Source organism: Heterodontus francisci, chromosome 41, assembly GCF_036365525.1.
Source record: "Heterodontus francisci isolate sHetFra1 chromosome 41, sHetFra1.hap1, whole genome shotgun sequence".
In the NCBI taxonomy this organism is placed as follows: Eukaryota; Metazoa; Chordata; class Chondrichthyes; order Heterodontiformes; family Heterodontidae; genus Heterodontus; species Heterodontus francisci.
Genome location: NC_090411.1, coordinates 8,966,426 through 8,984,928, shown reverse-complemented (window position 1 = coordinate 8,984,928; position 18,503 = coordinate 8,966,426). Strand labels below are relative to the sequence as shown.

At 51.1% G+C, this 18,503-nt stretch overlaps 4 non-coding genes and 2 pseudogenes across 4 annotated transcripts; 4 read left to right on the top strand and 2 right to left on the bottom strand.

Moving 5' to 3' along the window:
• The first annotated feature begins 2,823 nt into the window (after positions 1 to 2,823).
• LOC137354455 (U2 spliceosomal RNA) lies at positions 2,824 to 3,012 on the top strand. The gene has a single exon (XR_010970448.1). It is a non-coding gene; the product is annotated as a U2 spliceosomal RNA (small nuclear RNA).
• A 386-nt stretch (positions 3,013 to 3,398) lies between these two features.
• LOC137354909 (U2 spliceosomal RNA) lies at positions 3,399 to 3,589 on the top strand. Its single transcript, XR_010970560.1, has one exon. It is a non-coding gene; the product is annotated as a U2 spliceosomal RNA (small nuclear RNA).
• Positions 3,590 to 3,975: 386 nt separating this feature from the next.
• Positions 3,976 to 4,165, top strand: LOC137353725 (U2 spliceosomal RNA). The gene has a single exon (XR_010969878.1). It is a non-coding gene; the product is annotated as a U2 spliceosomal RNA (small nuclear RNA).
• A 6,439-nt stretch (positions 4,166 to 10,604) lies between these two features.
• Positions 10,605 to 10,757, top strand: LOC137355084 (U1 spliceosomal RNA; annotated as a pseudogene).
• Positions 10,758 to 11,562: 805 nt separating this feature from the next.
• On the bottom strand, positions 11,563 to 11,726 carry LOC137354983 (U1 spliceosomal RNA). The gene has a single exon (XR_010970629.1). It is a non-coding gene; the product is annotated as a U1 spliceosomal RNA (small nuclear RNA).
• A 599-nt stretch (positions 11,727 to 12,325) lies between these two features.
• Positions 12,326 to 13,926, bottom strand: LOC137353516 (U3 small nucleolar RNA-associated protein NOL7-like; annotated as a pseudogene).
• Between the last annotated feature and the right edge of the window lie 4,577 nt (positions 13,927 to 18,503).

Genomic DNA, 18,503 nt, shown 5'->3' with positions numbered 1-18,503 from the left:
TGGTGTAGGAGGGAGGGTTTTGGTTTCCTGGATAATTGGGGCTCTTTCTGGGGTAGGTGGGACCTCTACAACAGGATGGTCTTCACCTGAACCAGAGGGGTACCAATATCCTGGGGGGGAGATTTGTTAGTGCTCTTCGGGGGGCTTAAACTAAATCAGCAGGGGAATGGGAACCTAAATTGTAGTTCCAGTGTACAGGCTGTTGAGAGTAGTGAGGTAGGGGATAAGGTTACAGGGACGCAAGAGGGCACTGACAAGCAAGAACTTGGTTTAAATTGTGTCTACTTCAACGCCAGGAGCATCCGGAATAAGGTGGGTGAGCTTGCAGCATGGGTTGGTACCTGGGATCCTGATGTTGTGGCCATTTCAGAGACATGGGTAGAGCAGGGGCAGGAATGGATGTTGCAGGTTCCGGGATTTAGATGTTTCAGTAAGAACAGAGAAGAGGGTAAAAGAGGGGGGGTGTGGCATTGTTAATCAAGGAAAGTATTACAGCGGCAGAAAGGACGTTTGAGGATTCGTCTACTGAGGTAGTATGGGCCGAGGTTAGAAACAGGAGAGGAGAGGTCACCCTGTTGGGAGTTTTCTATAGACCTCCGAATAGTTCCAGAGATGTAGAGGAAAGGATAGCGAAGATGATTCTCGACAGGAGCGAGAGTAACAGGGTAGTGGTTATGGGGGACTTTCACTTTCCAAATATCGACTGGAAATACTATAGTTCGAGTACTTTAGATGGGTCTGTTTTTGTCCAGTGTGTGCAGGAGGGTTTTCTGACACAGGATGTGGACAGGCCAACCAGGGGCGATGCCACATTGGATTTGGTACTGGGTAATGAACCCGGCCAGGTGTTTGATTTAGATGTAGGTGAGCACTTTGGTGATAGTGATCACAATTCGGTTAGGTTTACCTTAGCGATGGGCAGGGACAGGTATATACCGCAGGGCAAGAATTATAGCTGGGGGAAAGGAAATTATGACGCGATTAGGCAAGATTTAGGATGTGTAGGATGGGGAAGGAAACTGCAGGGGATGGGCACAAACGAAATGTGGAGCTTATTCAAGGAGCAGCAAATGCGTGTCCTTGATAAGTATGTACCTGTCAGGCAGGGAGGAAGTTGTCGAGCGAGGGAGCCGTGGTTTACTCAAGAAGTTGAAGCGCTTGTCAAGAGGAAGAGGGCAGCTTATGTTAGGATGAGACGTGAAGGCTCAGTTAGGGCGCTTGAGAGTTATAAGCTAGCCAGGAAGGATCTAAAGGGAGAGCTAAGAAGAGCAAGGAGCGGACACGAGAAGTCATTGGCGGATAGGATCAAGGAAAACCCTAAGGCTTTCTATAGGTATATCAGGAATAAAAGAATGATAAGAGTTAGAACAGGGCCAATCAAGGATAGTAGTGGGAAGTTGTGTGCGGAATCAGAGGAGATAGGGGAAGCGTTAAATGAATATTTTTCTTCAGTATTTACAGTAGAGAAAGAAAATGTTGCCGAGGAGATTACTGAGATACAGCCTACTAGGCTAGATGGGATTGAGATTCACAAGGAGGAGGTGTTAGCAATTTTGGAAAGAGTGAAAATAGATAAGTCCCCTGGGCCAGATGGGATTTATCCTAGGATTCTCTGGGAAGCTGGGGAGGAGATTGCAGAGCCGTTGTTGTTGATCTTTATGTCGTCATTGTCGACAGGAGTAGTGCCGGAAGACTGGAGGATAGCAAATGTTGTCCCCTTGTTCAAGAAGGGGAGTAGAGACAGCCCTGGTAATTATAGCCCTGTGAGCCTTACTTCGGTTGTGGGTAAAATGTTGGAAAAGGTTATAAGAGATAGGATTTATAATCATCTTGAAAAGAATAAGTTCATTTGCGATAGTCAGCACGGTTTTGTGAAAGGTAGGTCGTGCCTCACAAACCTTATTGAGTTTTTCGAGAAGGTGACCAAACAGGTGGATGAGGGTAAAGCCGTGGATGTGGTGTATATGGATTTCAGTAAGGCGTTTGATAAGGTTCCCCACGGTAGGCTATTGCAGAAAATACGGAAGTATGGGGTTGAAGGTGATTTAGAGCTTTGGATCAGAAATGGGCTAGCTGAAAGAAGACAGAGGGTGGTGGTTGATGGCAAATGTTCATCCTGGAGTTTAGTTACTAGTGGTGTACCGCAAGGTTCTGTTTTGGGGCCACTGCTGTTTGTCATTTTTATAAATGACCTGGATGAGGGTGTAGAAGGGTGGGTTAGTAAATTTGCGGATGACACGAAGGTCGGTGGAGTTGTGGATAGTGTCGAAGGGTGTTGTAGGGTACAGAGGGACATAGATAGGCTGCAGAGCTGGGCTGAGAGATGGCAAATGGAGTTTAATGCGGAGAAGTGTGAGGTGATTCACTTTGGAAGGAGTAACAGCAATGCAGAGTACTGGGCTAATGGGAAGATTCTTGGTAGTGTAGATGAGCAGAGAGATCTTGGTGTCCGGGTACATAAATCCCTGAAAGTTGCTACCCAGGTTAATAGGGCTGTTAAGAAGGCATATGGTGTGTTAGCTTTTATTAGTAGGGGGATCGAGTTTCGGAGCCACGAGGTCATGATGCAGCTGTACAAAACTCTGGTGAGACCGCACCTGGAGTATTGCGTGCAGTTCTGGTCACCGCATTATAGGAAGGATGTGGAAGCTATGGAAAGGGTGCAGAGGAGATTTACTAGGATGTTGCCTGGTATGGAGGGAAGGTCTTACGAGGAAAGGCTGAGGGACTTGAGGTTGTTTTCGTTGGATAGAAGGAGGAGGAGAGGTGACTTAATAGAGACATATAAGATAATCAGAGGGTTAGATAGGGTGGATAGTGAGAGTCTTTTTCCTCGGATGGTGATGGCAAACACGGGTATCTGTACTTATCTGTTTAATATCTGATACGTCCCCTATCTGGGGACCAAATATTAAATTGATTTTTGGGACAGGGAGATGGAACAGGGGCTTGCCCCGTCCACTCCATGCATCCACCTGGTATTGCAGTGTTTCCAGGAGCGGTGCAGCTTCCCCCCTCCATGGGGGCGAGACCCCTGCTGAAAAATAGAATTCGCAATAGTGACGGCGCTGCTGCTCGGCTGACTTTGCTGCAGTTTTCCGTGGGTGCTACGCTGCCCCCTGTTGGATTGCCCCGCAGTTGCAAGCCGCCCTTTGCTGCCCAGCGCGCGCGTGTCTTTTATCCTGCGCAATGCCTCGCGCAGAAGCGCAAGGAATGGCTGCGCGTGGCATGCACGCGTGCTTTCCTTTCTGCTTGCAAGGCCCGGCAACAAAAGGAGCTCTGGCTCAAAGACCGCCCACCGTCGCCTCTTTCGCCCTAGGCTCGCCCACCCGGCGGATACTTTGAGGTAGAGGCCGTACGCCGGGCCTGACGCGCGCAGCAAACGCAGTTTTACGGCCATCGCTTCTCGGCCTTTTGGCTAAGATCAAGTGTAGTATCTGTTCTTATCAGTTTAATATCTGATACGTCCCCTATCTGGGGACCAAATATTAAATTGATTTTTGGGACAGGGAGATGGAACAGGGGCTTGCCCCGTCCACTCCATGCATCCACCTGGTATTGCAGTGTTTCCAGGAGCGGTGCAGCTTCCCCCCTCCATGGGGGCGAGACCCCTGCTGAAAAATAGAATTCGCAATAGTGACAGCGCTGCTGCTCGGCTGTCTTTGCTGCAGTTTTCCGTGGGCGCTACGCTGCCCCCTGTTGGATTGCCCCGCAGTTGCAGGCCGCCCTTTGCTGCCCAGCGCGCGCGTGTCTTTTTTCCTGCGCAATGCCTAGCGCAGAAGCGCAAGGAATGGCTGCGCGTGGCATGCACGCGTGCTTTCTTTTCTGCTTGCAAGGCCCGGCAACAAAAGGAGCTCTGGCTCAAAGAACGCCCGCCGTCGCCTCTTTCGCCCTAGGCTCGCCCACCCGGCGGCTACTTTGAGGTAGAGGCCGCACGCCGGGCCTGACGCGCGCAACAAACGCAGTTTTACGGCCATCGCTTCTCGGCCTTTTGGCTAAGATCAAGTGTAGTATCTGTTCTTATCAGTTTAATATCTGATACGTCCCCGATCTGGGGACAAATATTAAATTGATTTTTGGGACAGGGAGATGGAACAGGGGCTTGCCCCGTCCACTCCATGCATCCACCTGGTATTGCAGTGTTTCCAGGAGCGGTGCAGCTTCCCCCCTCCATGGGGGCGAGACCCCTGCTGAAAAATAGAATTCGCAATAGTAACGGCACTGCTGCTCGGCTGACTTTGCTGCAGTTTTCTGTGGGCGCTACGCTGCCCCCTGTTGGATTGCCCCGCAGTTGCAGGCCGCCCTTTGCTGCCCAGCGCGCGCGCGTGTCTTTTTTCCTGCGCAATGCCTCGCGCAGAAGCGCAAGGAATGGCTGCGCGTGGCATGCACGCGTGCTTTCTTTTCTGCTTGCAAGGCCCGGCAACAAAAGGAGCTCTGGCTCAAAGACCGCCCGCCGTGTCAGGTTCCCCCACCAAGCTGGACTGAGGGGCTGGAACCATGGGAAGCCCCTCGAACTGTATCGTTAATATTCTCAATTGCTGTAAATGTAAAACTGTAATTGACATGACAATTGTGAAACGGAAGGGTTGGGAAGAAACTCATGACATTATTGAAAGAAACTGATCTCTTTTGCAATGTTTGTATTTTTTCGTGCTGTTTGGAAACTGTTTGGCAATGTAATTTTTACAGATTTTTATGAATAAAGTATATTTTGGAAATAAAAAAAAAAAAAAATCTTGGTGTCCGGGTACATAAATCCCTGAAAGTTGCTACCCAGGTTAATAGGGCTGTTAAGAAGGCATATGGTGTGTTAGCTTTTATTCGTAGGGGGATCGAGTTTCGGAGCCACGAGGTCATGATGTAGCTGTACAAAACTCTGGTGAGGCCGCACCTTGAGTATTGCGAGCAGTTCTGGTCACCGCATTATAGGAAGGATGTGGAAGCTTTGGAGAGGGTGCAGAGGAGATTTACTAGGATGTTGCCTGGTATGGAGGGAAGGTCTTACGAGGAAAGGCTGAGGGACTTGGGGTTGTTTTCGTCAGAGAGAAGGAGGAGGAGAGGTGACTTAATAGAGACATACAAGATAATCAGAGGGTTAGATAGGGTGGATAGTGAGAGTCTTTTTCCTCGGATGGTGATGGCAAACACGAGGGGACATAGCTTTAAGTTGAGGGGTGATAGATATAGGACAGATGTCAGAGGTAGTTTCTTTACTCAGAAGGGTTGGGAAGAAACTCATGACATTATTGAAAGAAACTGATCTCTTTTGCAATGTTTGTATTTTTTCGTGCTGTTTGGAAACTGTTTGGCAATGTAATTTTTACAGATTTTTATGAATAAAGTATATTTTGGGAAAAAAAAAAAATCTGTTCTTATCAGTGCTTATTTGATTGAGAAGAGACCATGATCATTGCCTTTTGATCCTGGGGAAGCTTTGAGTAAAATGGCTATAACCAATTTTCGAGCTTCGGGCCAGGGAGTGCGCAACACCGTTCGGGTGGTCGTGAAGGACAAGGAAGGAGATGCACCGGTCGATCGCACCTTTTTCATCAAGAAAATTCTCTTCGATTGCTGCGGATTTCAAGCGACGGACGTCTTCTGCCTGCAGGATTTCCCCAGCAGTGGATACTTCGACGTGACGTTCCGGAATGTGGCGGGATGCATCAAGTTCCTGAAGGCGTTCAAGGAGAAAGGGGACCGGGCGCCACTGTCGATCCTCACAGCGGAGCCGCTCTTCACGCTTCCGTCACAACGGGACCGGGTGGTGACCATTCACCTCTACAACTCCCATGTTCCGGTGGTGGATGTACTCACCTTTCTCGCCAGGTACGTCGAGGTGGCCGGCAGCAGCACTGATGTCAAGGACCCCTTTGGGATCTGGACCAGCAAGCGGCAGGTCAAGGTGACCTTGAAGGTAGATCCCAGTGGAGCCATCATCCACCCTCCCTCCAGCTTCGCTATCGGGGGAAGTTGAGGCTTTTTGGTCTATGCTGGGCAGCCCAGAGTTTGTCGCACCTGTGGCAAATCTGGTCACATGGCAGCCAACTGCAGCACGGTTGTTTGCAAGAACTGCAAGGAGGAAGGCCATCAGACCAAGGACTGTAAGCAGACTAAGTGTTGCAACTTGTGCGGTGCGGCAGGCCATCTCTACAAGACCTGCCCCGAACGTTGTCTCAGCTATGCTCAGGCGGCAAGGTCCAAGGAATGGCCGGGCGAAGGTTCGACGAAGGCGTCCGCTGTTCGAAAGGAGACCAGCAACCTTCTCCGCAGTGAGGAACTTCAACCTGAGAAGGAAGGGGAGGCGGCTGAAACCAACGACCCAGCACCTACCCAGCGCCCGGAAACCCCTCCTCCACAGACAGAATCAATGGAGGAGGAGGCAGCAGATGGACAAACAGGTCAGTGGCAAGTGGTCCAGAGGAAAACCACAAAGAAAAAACATCCCAAAGCCACCACCAAGAGGAGGCTCTCTTCTGAATCAGACTGCAACAACTCCTCTTCACTGGACGGGGAAATGCTGGAACGACAGCCCCTTCAAAAGAGGCGGCAGAACTCCGAGATGGATGATAAAGCATCCCAGCCCCCGGGCACTGGAAGCTGTGATGGGCCCGGCGTGCCCCAACCCCAATTCCCCACACGTAACGACGTGGCCAACGCATCTCAGCTCCGGGACACCGGGAGCAAAGACACGTCTGGCGCACCTGAGCTCCGGGAGACCGGGAGCTGTGATGTTTTCGAGGAGGAACAGATGGAAGCAGCTGAGGACAACCCAATCCTCTCTGCCTACAAGACCCCCCCGATGTCACCCGAGCGGCACAAACCCTGCATGAAAAATCAGGAGGGGTTTCTGAGCCCAACCAACGTGAAACTGCTTGCGCATACGATGGGTATGCAGGAACATCCCGAAGGGGAAGGACTGGGACTAGCGAGGACAAATGGTATGGGAAGCAACAACTAATTTTTAGTAAAAAATGGGTGTAAGAATTGCTTCCATTAATGTGCGTAGCATTAAATCTACTACGCGATGTGTTTCAACCTTGGATTACCTTGCCAAGGTCAAAGCCGACCTACTGTTTCTGCAGGAGTGTGGAATACCACACCTCAGCACCTACAGGCAGTGGTCGCGATGGTGGTCCCACGGGCCATCGATCTGGTCGGGGGGTAATGACTGCCATTCCTCCGGCCTGGGTATTCTGCTGCGGGGAGGTAACTTCACCATCTCCGAAGTTAAGGAGGTGGTGGGCGGCCGCCTCCTCGTAGCAGACGTGATGTACAACAACGCTCCGCTCCGGTTGATCAACGTGTACGCCCCGGTACAACGCAGCGAGCGGCTGACCGTCTTCCAGCAGCTCCCACTGCTGCTGGCGACGTCCAGGCCGGTCATCCTAGGCGGTGACTTCAACTGCATCATCGATGCGGCTGGACGATCCGGCAGTGACGACAGCAAACTGGACGCTACGTCCAGATTCCTAATAGAAACAGTTAAGGATGCCAAACTGCACGACGTCTTCAGCAAACCTGCAGACGGAGCGCAGCGCAGCGCAGATACACATGGTCAAGATCGGACGGGTCTGCCCGTTCCAGGATTGACTTCCTGTTTGTTTCCCGTGCTGTCACGGTCGGATCCACCGACATCAAGCCGGTGTTCTTCTCCGACCACTGCCTCTTACTGGCCGACTGTCACTTACAGGACGACCAGCGGGTTGGCAGAGGGACGTGGAAGCTCAATGCGACACTGCTGACCCCAGAGAACGTTGAGGAACTCAAAAGGGATTACAAAGGTTGGAGGACCGTGAAACCCCTCTTTGAGTCTCCAGTTCACTGGTGGGAAGCGATTAAGGAGAACATCAAGAGGTTCTTCATCCACAAAGGTGTTCAGAAGGCGAGAGAGAGACAGAGGGAACTGTCCCGACTCCAGAAAATTATGCAAAATCTACTCCGGTTGCAGTCAATGGGGGTCGAGGTCAAGGAGGACCTCCAAGAGGTGAAGAGCCAGCAGGCCTCGCTCTTTGCCAAGGAGGCCTCCAAGATCATCTTCCGGTCCAGAGTCCGCTCCATCGAGCAGGATGAGACGTGCTCGCGTTACTTCTTCCAAAAGGTACACAGAGAGAGCTCTGTTATCAGCAGCCTGAAGGAAGAAGATGGCTCGGTAACGTCTTCGCAGTCCGACATACTAAGGATCAGCAAATCCTTTTATGCTGGGCTGTATGACGCGAAGCCCACAGACAGCAGAGCCTCCCAGTCCTTCCTGTCATCTATCACAGAGGTCCTAGATGACAGCAGGAGGGAGAGACTGGACAAGCCGCTAATTCTGGACGAGCTGACAAAGGCCGTCGAGTCTTTCGAGACGAGTAAAACTCCCGGGAGCGACGGCTTACCGGTCGAGTTGTACTCGTCCCTGTGGGACTGGGTCGGCCCGGACCTGCTGGAAGTATACGAGAGTATGCTCCTGGCCGGTAGCATGTCAGAATCCATGAGAAGAGGCATCATCACCCTCATTTACAAGCAGAAGGGGGAGAGGGCAGAAATCAGAAATTGGCGGCCCATCTCACTGCTTAATGTTGATTACAAGATTCTGTCCAAAGTCATAGCCAGTCGAGTCAAGTCTGCTCTGGAGTTGGTGATTCACCCCGATCAGACCTGTACTGTACCCGGCAGGAAGATCTCTGATAGTCTCGCGCTACTCAGGGATACGATCGCCTACGTACGGGACAGGAGGGTGGACACCTGCCTCATCAGTCTGGACCAGGAGAAGGCTTTTGACAGGATATCGCACACCTAAAATGGGGTTTGGGGAGGGAATCTGCAATTGGATCCAACTGCTCTACACAAACATCAGTAGCGCAGTGTCAATCAACGGGTGGGAATCTGAAAGTTTCCCGATCAAATCTGGAGTCAGACAGGGCTGTCCTCTGTCCCCGGTCTTGTTTGTTTGCTGTATTGAACCCTTTGCTGAGTCTATTAGGAAGGATGCGAGCATAAGAGGGGTGACAATCCCAGGCAGCGGAGGCACTCAGGTCAAAACCTCCCTGTACATGGATGACGTCGCCGTCTTCTGCTCGGATCCGCTGTCCGTGCGCAGACTGATGAGCATCTGCGACCAGTTCGAACTGGCCTCGGGAGCCAAAGTTAACCACGGCAAGAGCGAGGCCATGTTCTTTGGGAACTGGGCTGACCGATCCTTTGTCCCCTTCACCGTCAGGTCAGATTACCTGAAGGTGCTGGGGATATGGTTCGGAAGTGCCGGGGCGTGCACCAAAACATGGGAGGAGCGAGTAGCCAAGGTACGACAAAAGTTGGGCATGTGGGGGCAGCGATCTCTCTCCATTGTGGGTAAGAACCTGGTCATCAGGTGCGAGGCGCTCACGTTGTTGCTCTACGTGGCGCAGGTCTGGCCCATACCCCACTCCTGCGCCGTGGCAGTCACCAGAGCCATTTTCCGCTTCGTCTGGGGATCTAAAATGGACCGGGTCCGGAGGGACACGATGTTCAAATCTCTGGACATGGGCGGGAAAAATGAACCCAACGTGGCCCTCATCCTGATGACCACCTTCGTGTGCGGCTGCATCAAGCTATGTGTAGATCCCCAGTACGCAAACTCCAAGTGTCACTACGTGCTGAGGTTCTATCTGTCCCCGGTGTTGCGAAGGATGGGCCTGGTCACATTGCCGCGGAACGCACCATGCAGTTGGGCGGCGCCGTACCACCTATCCTTCGTGGAGCAGTTTCTGCGGAAAAACACCTTTGACCACCGGTCCATCAGGCAGTGGTCTGCACGGAATGTCCTCAAGGCCCTACGGGAAAAGGAAACGGTGGATCCTGTCGGATGGTTCCCCGAGCAGACCGTCAAAGTCATTTGGCGGAATGCCTCATCACCAGAACTTTCAAACAAGCACCAAGACGTAGCTTGGCTGGTGGTGAGAAGGGCCCTCCCCGTCAGATCCTTCATGCACACCCGAAGTCTCGCCCCCTCCGCACAGTGCCCCCGCGTTGGCTGTGGTGGGGAAGAGACGGTCGCCCACCTCCTCCTGGAATGTGCCTTTGCAAAGCAGGTGTGGAAAGAGATGCAGTGGTTTTTGTCAAGGTTCATCCCAAGCAGCTCTGTAACACAGGAGTCTGTGCTCTACGGGCTGTTCCCAGGGACGCACACCGAGACAAACATCAACTGCTGCTGGAGGACTATCAATTCGGTGAAAGACGCCCTTTGGTCTGCCCGAAACTTGCTGGTCTTCCAGCGCAAAGAGTTGTCCACCACCGAATGTTGCAGACTGGCACATTCCAAGGTCCAGGACTACGTGCTGAGGGACGCACTAAAGCTTGGGGCAGCCGCAGCAAAGGCTCAATGGGGAAAGACCACAGTGTAAGGTTCCCCCACCAAGCTGGACTGAGGGGCTGGAACCATGGGAAGCCCCTCGAACTGTATCGTTAATATTCTCAATTGCTGTAAATGTAAAACTGTAATTGACATGACAATTGTGAAACGGAAGGGTTGGGAAGAAACTCATGACATTATTGAAAGAAACTGATCTCTTTTGCAATGTTTGTATTTTTTCGTGCTGTTTGGAAACTGTTTGGCAATGTAATTTTTACAGATTTTTATGAATAAAGTAAATTTTGGAAATAAAAAAAAAAGGTTTTCCCAGGACGAGGCTAGCCCATTGCACTTCGGGTGTGCTGACGCCTGCGATGTCCCCAAATGCGGGATACTCGACTGCAAAATTTGTGGTAGTGGGGGACTGCGTTCGCGCTCTCCCCTGGATTGACAACGCAAAGTTAGAATGAACAGTGCATTTCTCTCAACTTCTTACATCGCTACCTTTTCTTACTGATATTATTTCCTAATCTCTCTATCATTTCTTTGCCGCACGCTCAGCATGTGGTATCAGCATTCTCTCTCTCCATTGCTCCTCACAACCTAACCTGCTCATCAGCTGCCACATGCTCACGTTCTTACTCTACGTGCTGCTGTACGTCAGCGATTGGTGGTGAAAGGTGTTTTTGTGCAGAAACCTTTCCAGGAAGGATAGGTGGTAGGGCAGAGTGGAAGTGGATGGAGCATTCTGCGGCAATGTGGGCAGACCAGACCCATCCTTGGCAAGATGGGGACCAGATAGAAGGTGAGCAGGTAGTGAGATTTGGTGTTTGCGTAGTTGGGTTGTAGGCAGAGCTTGATACTGCTGCACAGAAAAGTGGGCACAAGGATGAGGGGGAGGTTGTGCAAGTTTTTTGTGGCAAGCTTTGTGTGGAGGTTTGAAGATGGTGTGCGTGCAGACAGGGTCCATTTTGTACGTGGCGATAAAGTGTAAGATGGGTCGGGTGAGCGGCGTGGCGCAGGGGAGGAGTGGGGAATGGGGCAGCACGTAGAGTAAGAACGTGAGCATGTGGCAGCTGATGAGCAGGTTAGGTTGTGAGGAGCAATGGAGAGAGAGAATGCTGATACCACATGCTGAGCGTGCGGCAAAGAAATAATAGAGAGATTAGGAAATAATATCAGTAAGAAAAGGTAGCGATGTAAGAAGTTGAGAGAAATGCACTGTTCATTCTAACTTTGCGTTGTCAATCCAGGGGAGAGCGCGAACGCAGTCCCCCACTACCACAAATTTTGCAGTCGAGTATCCCGCATTTGGGGACATCGCAGGCGTCAGCACACCCGAAGTGCAATGGGCTAGCCTCGTCCTGGGAAAACCACCTTCTTGATCATGGTCTCTCCCCTGCCAGGTAAGTATGCTACATATCGTCACACACTGCCACCTGACATCACACACCACCTCTTACGGTCTCAAACACTCCATTTTTACACATCACCTTGACACTCCATTCACAATCTGCTGCTCTTTGCACATATCAGTTCCTGGCAAATATTGCACTCTATCATTCATTACACCTTCCGACAAAATGCCGCACGGATCCAGAGCCCGCAATGCTATTTGCATAATGCCCTTAATAGGTAAACAGCCCCACCCCCCTCCCTCAGCTGCCTTCCTTCAGGCCGCGAGGCTTTTTTTTTCATGTCCATTAAATATTTTAGAAAGATTAGAGATTATATACATTAGAACAGTCTCAAGCAATCTTCCTTCTTTATACAGAAACAAATCTTAACAGCTGTCCTTGAGTATAATAACAAAAGACACGGTTCAAACCAATGGACTATTAACTGCACAAATGACAAAGAGCTTCCTCTTGAAGGTTCGCATTAATGTACTAAATTCAGAGTTTGCTTCCAGCCAAAGAAACCTCCCATTTCATCTGTTTAAGAGCCCGTGTAGATTTTAGTTTTCTCACTAGTTCCATTCTCTCATCTTGCAGTCACACCATGATGCTGAATCTACAACTTTCGAAACTTTCCAGATTTTTGTTTAAGCTCTGCTCCCCGGGATTTGTTGACAAACTGCATTGCTGGTTTTTTCTGTTGAGCTTTCTTGTTTGCAAGTGAGAAGTATTCATTGACACTGCCTCTCCTGCTGCCTGGGCCATACAGTCGATCATTAATCTGGCATTTTCAACCTGCTGCTTTGTTTGGCCTTGATCCTTTAATGGAATGGCCATGGAGCTCTCCTTCCATCTGGTATCCACACATTCTTCAACATCTTCCTTCAATCCACTATCTTCCTCAGGTTGCTGCACAGAATTACAATCATCACCTTCTTTACTTGAGTCAGGTGTCTGGTCATTCTTTTCTCGGACTGAAGTAATCTCTTAAAGAATGCCATCTGGAAGCAACTTGCACTTCTTTTGCTCTTTGAATAATTGCTCCTTTCTTCTTCTTTTCTCCTTCAGCAAAGCTTTGTCTCTCCTCACGCTCTCCAGCGGCGCTTTCATGCTCTTTTCAGCTTCCTCCCGGGCGCTGCTGAAAGTCACCTCCTCCGGCGCTTCGTCCTCTTCCTCTGGGCTGATCTCGGCCAACATTTCCCGGCTCTCTTGACTCTTCACAGAACCAACTTCCATGCCATTCTCCTTCAGGCCGCGAGGCGTTTTCCGGAAAGAAATCCCTAGATGTAGAAACAAAGGAAGGACATGCTTGGCTTCTCTTCCTTTCAAACACCGTTCACAATCTGATGCCTTTGAAAAAGCACTTTTCAAGTTTTGCACCTCAACACCAATAGGGACGTAGGGAGCGAGTTCTGGCCGTCAAGTCTTCCTCACTTGTCACATTCACTGCCTTTGCTTGAAATATTTCACCGGTTTCCCAAAGGGAGCAAACCCACCTCCCTTTGTTTAACTCTGGCTTTGCAATCTATCTTACTCTCTGCAGTATGATCATTGCCCACATAGCCGGTAAATGATGTGAGGAGAAGCCACATGAAAAGGTTGAAGAAGACAGAGACATTTTGTCGAAGCTTTTCTTCTTGCACTCATCAGGACAACCTGAAAGAATACCAATGTAAGGGAAGCAACAAATTAATACTGTATAAGAAGAGACTGCTGATCGGTTGGCAAGTGGACTCTGATTGGTAGAGGCGTTGACAGTTTTATGGTGACTGACAGTTAACTGCCAAGCTTTGTTTGAAATTTGTGTGGCGCATTTGCATGTACTGGAAGCTACATATATTAATACACAGGGCCCTGTTCTTTGCAGACAGAAAGAACATGTATACACACTGCGCCTATTTCAGGTAAACAAAATATGTGACAGCCATTTGCTGCTTCATTCCTCAGGGCAATGCCTTGACCAATCAGAGTCAACCTGCCCGCTTTAAATTTCAAACAAAGCTTGGCAGTTAACTGTCAGTCACCATAAACTGGTGCATTCTGCACGGCAACGCCTCTACCAATCACAGTCCACTTGCCAACCAATCAGCACTCTCTGCTCATACAGTATAAATTTGTTGCTTCCCTTATGCTTGCGCGTTGTCCTGATGAGTGCAAGACGAAAAGCTTTGACAAAATTTCTCTGTTTTCAGCAATATTCAGGTTGTAGACACGCATGGGAAATAACCCGCACCAACAGAACAGGCGACAGAGCCAACGTGTTGCTGTCCATTGCTGCATCCAGGAGGTGACTGAGGCCGGAATTTTACTTGTCCCGGTGGGTCCACGTTCCCGGAGGCAGAAGCAGGTGCCAAGGTTGCTCCCGCTCAGCTGCCACGGCGATCGAGCGCTAAGTGACCAATTAGTGGCTCGGCAGTGTATTTATGACAGAAAAGGGCACGGGTGGGAGGGTGAGTGTCGGGGGCGGAGCTGGAGCCGGAAGAAGGTGCTGAAAGCCATTTAAAAGGGCTTTCAGCAACCTCACTGGCTGCAGCAAGTAGGATGTTTGGAGGAGCAGCATATTAGAAGAAGGTATACAGCTGCCTGAGGGTGAAAGGAGTGCAACAGGAATTAAAGGGGTCACCCCTCCAGTAAACATGAATATACCAGAGAGAGACCAGAACCCGCTTGCGGCAATGGCAGAGAGATGCCACCGCATGGCACCTAGGTTCTCTGAAGACTCCCTGCATGTCCTCCTCCAGGGGGCTGAGGCAAGGCAGGAGGCCCTCTTCCCATCAGACGGAAGGAGGAGGCCTCCCCAAGTCACCAAGAAGGCGTGGCTGGAGGTAGCGGAGGGGGTCAGCAGCCGCGGAGTAGTGAGGACACGGCTCCAGTGCCGCAAGCGGGTCAATGACTTCTGTGCTCTGCCAGGGTAAGGGGCATTCCGCAGTCATCGCAACTTTTAACTGATACGGGAGGGTCACTGGGTGCTGATGCTGCAAAGTCAAAGCCATCCATCTTCAGTGATTGGCTGCATCCCTGCCTTGGGCCGTATACTGGGCACATCTGAGATACACATTGATGCAGAGGTGTGCCATCCATGCACCTCAATGGCATTGGTTCCAGATGCAGCATGCAGCACGAGGGGTGAGTGGGTGCTCTTTCAAGTCAAGGGACTGAACTAATTGCCAAGTGTCTCCACAGGAGAAGAGGGCCCGGACCGATGGCGGGGTGGCCAACCCAACATCCCTCTGAGGTCAGCAGGGAGGCCAAATCGAGCTTTAAGAGGGCACAGGAGCAACAGCAGAATGCATATGGGGACTCCTCTCCGGGTGCTCCTGATACATTCCGAAGCTCTTTGTCCCTCAGCCAGTGACGACATCACCTCATAATCCCAGGGTGTCTGAGGGTGGTCCTGAGACTGCTCAGGGTCACCTCAACAGGCCGGGGCCCTCACGACCTCGGGCAGGCAGAGGACACCCGCCAAAGTCATCCAAAGCCACAGGGCAGCCTGAACAGCCACCTGCCTCTGCCGTGACTGGCTGCGAGGGGTCGTCCACATGTGTGAGCACTCGCAAACGTTTCAAACTATCAGAACGGCGGTGTCACTGGTACAATTTGTAAATATTTATTTGCTGTTATACTTCATGGAAAATTGTTACATTTTTCACTTGGCATTTTCATCTGTCATAAGTCAACGCTGATGTTTTAGGCCATCTTGTTCTGCATGAGACGGAGACTTGGGGAGGTGGTGTATTCGGGCCTTGTGGTGTTTGAGGGAAAGGCAGGCCATTGTAGCTGAGATTTCCACCAGCAGGTGAGTGCTTCTGTGCTTCCAGCTGATGAGAATGCCTCATTTCACACGGCAATGTCAGTCGCTGGGTGACGAGCCTCCGTTCAGGAAAAACTCCTGAGTATTAGAGCCTCCTGGGACTCCCTTGTACTCAACTCCTGCAAACCTCCAGCTCCCTCCCCCTGCTATTCAGGTGGCTGTGCCCCCTCCTCCTCATCCTCAGCCATTTCAACATCCTCGTCTGAGGATGCCTCGCGCTGAACAACGTCGTCGTCATCTTCCAGGGTCTCTTCCCCTCTTCCCCCCCTCCCCCTCCACTGCAGCACCAGGTTATGTAAGGCACAGCAGACGACAACAATGCAACATACCCTTGCTGGCGAGTACTGTAGGGCACCACCTGAGCGATTGAGATACTTAAATCTCATTTTCAGAAGACCCATGGTCTGCTCAATCGTGACTCTGGTGGTCGCATGGCTTGCATTGTACCGTTCCTCTGCTTCATTCTGTGGGTTCCTCACTGGTGTCATCAGCCATGTCGTCAGCGGGTATCCCCTGTCACCAAGTATCCATCCTTGCAGGCACTCGGGGGGGCTGGGTGGAGGGGTGCTGAATAGTGCTGGCGCCTGGGAGTTCTGGAGAATGAATGCACCGTGACTGCTTCCAGGATAACGAGCACACACTTGCAATATACAGTGATCACAGACAAGTTGCACATTCATTGAATGAAACCCCTTTCGATTAATGAAGGCCCTGATTGACCTGTAGGTGCTCGAATGGCCACATGTGTGCAATCAATGACTCCTTGGACCACGGGGAACCCAGCGACGGTGCTGAATCCTCTGGTGCTCTCAGCCTGACTGGCGGAGTCTGTCTGGAACCTGATGAACCTGTTGGCATGCCTGAATATGGTATCAGTTACCACCTGCAGTGGTAATGTAGCAATGTAGTGATGCGCTGATGATTGCACACTCCTGATGAGGCCAGGAAGGACCTGATGCATAGAAGTTCAGAGCGACTGTTAGCTTCAGTGGGGCTGACGTTGGATGGCCACCCACGCAGTTGGAAGCGACCTCTGCTGCCAGCATCTCAGGGATGTGCCAGTCTCTCGGGACAGGTGCAGTTTTGGGAACTGGTGCTCTGACATTTGAAGAAGGCTCAATCGCGGGCAATAGACCCTGCCTGCTGGGTAGGCTCATTTCCTCACAGGTGGTTGCTCCTGGCGCACTCTGTGACCTTCTGCCCCTCCCCCATTACCAGGCTGCACTTGGCCAGCAGGTTGCTGATTACACTGGACATTTGCCCTCCTGTCCCTCTTTGTGGCGTAGTCTTCCTCAAGAGGTGAGCTGCCTCCAGAGTGGACAATTCCCATGGCTGCAGTGTCCCAAAGATGTTCTGAGGACAGGTATTTGCAGTCTGCTGCAAGGACAGGCACTCAGAACCCCCCCTCTCCTACACAGAATAAATCAGTGATGCTGTGGCCCTACCAGGAGTTTCAATCACTCAGGTGAACCCTGTTGAACCAGCAAAAACAGTCCCAACCTTCAAAACAGCACACAAATCTATCAGAGTGTAATAAAAAAACAGTACCTCCAACTCCTTCACAGATACACTGGTTGCCGCTCTTTCAAAGCTGCCGAGTTCCCAACTCCCCGTTTGACTCGTTTGCCAGGCACAAAATGTGACAGCTGACGTAAAATGGCTGTCAATTGAATTCTAGACTATCTCAATTGGCCCTTAATTGCTGCAAAGTGGACAGCGATCAGCACCTCAATCTCTCCCACCGTCCGACCCATGTCAAATGGTGATTGGGAGTAATAATGTCGGGGACCTGATATCGACTGCCATTTTTCGCCTCGGACGCCCGTTTTGAGCAGGTAAAATTCCAGTCCGAGACTCCATTTGCCCAGTCGAAGCTACTGCACTACAGTTGGCCTACAACCCTGCCCAGCTGATCATAGGTGGTGAATGCCAGTTATCCTGGAAACAGTATGATGTCTTTCAGTCACAATGTCAAACCAGAGAACGGATGCTGGAGGATGAGACATCTGCTGTACACCTGGCTAATGTCTCCCCTCCAACAATAGTGGGAATGGAAGTTAAGGCAGTTGTATGTTCCTCCTGCAGAATGTGGGAGGTAAGGGTCGCCAAGAGTGTCCCTGCTGACTGCATCTGCGGGAAGTGCACCCAACTCCAGCTCCTCGAGAACCGCGTTAGGGAACTGGAGCTGGATGAACTTCGGATCATTCGGGAGGCGGAGGGTGTTATTGAGAGGAGTGAAAGGGAGGTAGTCACACCTCAAGTAAAAGAAGTAGGTAGATGGGTTACCGTCAGGGGAAGGAGAGGGAACCAGCAGGCAGTGCAGGGATCCCCTGTGGCCGTTTCCCTCAACAACAGGTATATCGTTTTGGATACTGTTGGGGGGGGGGGACTTACCAGGGGTAAGCAATGGGGTACAGGTCTCTGGCACACAGTCTGTCCCTGTTACTCAGAAGGGAAGGGGGAAGAGGAGCAGAGCATTAGTCATTGGGGACTCCATAGTTAGGGGAACAGATAGGAGGTTCTGTGGGAACGAGAGAGACTCACGGTTGGTGTGTTGCCTCCCAGGTGCCAGGGTTCGTGATGTCTCGGATCGTGTTTTTGGGATCCTTAAGGGGGAGGGGGAGCAGCCCCAAGTCGTGGTCCACATAGACACCAACGACATAGGTAGGAAGAGAGATGGGGATTTAAGGCTGAAATTCAGGGAGCTAGGGTGGAAGCTTAGAGCGAGAACAAACAGAGTTGTTATCTCTGGGTTGTTGCCCGTGCCACGTGCTAGCGAAGCGAGGAATAGGGAGAGAGAGGAGTTGAACACGTGGCTGCAGGGATGGTGTAGCAGGGAGGGTTTTGGTTTCCTGGATAATTGGGGCTCTTTCTGGGGTAGGTGACACCTCTACAAACAGGATGGTCTTCACCTGAACCAGAGGGGTACCAATATCCTGGGGGGGGTGGGATTTGCTAGTGCTCTTCGGGGGGGTTTAAACTA